A 1,298-nucleotide genomic window follows, 5' to 3' on the forward strand; every position below is an offset into this window, starting at 1 on the left:
TTTTTTTTTTTTTTTTTTTTTTTTTTAAGGAGGGGTTGGTTCACCCCACCTTAGGCAATCTGGTGGTCCCCTGCTCTGGGGAGGTCACTGTATTGATGCTGAACTTATCAGCATAGAACTCTTAGGCTCAAGCAATCTTCCCACCTCAGCCTCCCAAGTATCTGAGACTACAGGCATGTGCCACCGTGCCTGGCTATTTTTTTTTTACTTTCTTAATTGCTTTCACTTTATTGTATTGATTGATTGATTGTTTTGTGATGGAATCTTGCTCTTATCACCCAGGCTGGAGTGCAGTGGCACAGTCTTGGCTCATTGTAAGCTACTCTTCCCGGGTTCAAGCAATTCTCCTCACTCAGCTTCCTGAGTAGCTGGGATTACAGGTGCCCGCCATCACACCTGGCTAATTTTTGTATTTTTAGTAGAGATGAGGTTTCACCATGATGGCCAGGCTGGTCATGAGCTCCTGACCTCAGGTGAGGCACTGTGCCCAACTTCCTTCCCTCCTTCTTTCCTTCCTTCCTTCCTTCCTTCCCTCCTTCCTTCCTTCCTCCCTCCCTCCCTCCCTCCCTCCCTCCCTCCCTTTCTCTTTTGTGATTTCTGCAGTGAGAATGTCTTTCATGATACTGTAATTTTTAACAGTGCAGACCAGTCATAGAATGTTTCTCAATTGGGTCTGTCTAATATTTCCTTCCGATTAGATTCAAGTTAGGCATTCTGGCTAGAATGTTAGAAAAATGAAAGAGTATCCTTTTCAGAATATCATACTTGGTGGAATACGATTTCCATCTGCCCCTGAGTAATCATAATCATGACCACCCAGTCAAGTCTTTGCTTGATTTCCTCACTGTATAGTTACTATTTTTCACCTTATAAAGAATAAGCAGTTTATAAAGGAAACATTTACCCATTCCTCATCAGGCCTCCTTAGGAGATTTAACCGCCATTGATGGATGTTCCTTGAATCCATTTATATTATGATGTTTGAAAATGGTCATTGGCCAGGCGCGGTGGCTCAAGCCTGTAATCCCAGCACTTTGGGAGGCCGAGGCGGGTGGATCACGAGGTCAAGAGATCGAGACCATCCTGGTCAACATGGTGAAACCCCGTCTCTACTAAAAATACAAAAAATTAGCTGGGCATGGTGGTGCACGCCTGTAGTCCCAGCTACTCGGGAGGCTGAGGCAGGAGGATTGCTTGAACCCAGGAGGCGGAGGTTGCGGTGAGCCGAGATCGTGCCATTGCACTCCAGCCTGGGTAACAAGGGCGAAACTCCGTCTCAAAAAAAAAAAAAAAGAAAA

This window comes from Sapajus apella, unplaced genomic scaffold (assembly GCF_009761245.1).
Source record: "Sapajus apella isolate SASKATOON/1434 unplaced genomic scaffold, GSC_monkey_1.0 scaffold12, whole genome shotgun sequence".
Taxonomy (NCBI): Eukaryota; Metazoa; Chordata; class Mammalia; order Primates; family Cebidae; genus Sapajus; species Sapajus apella.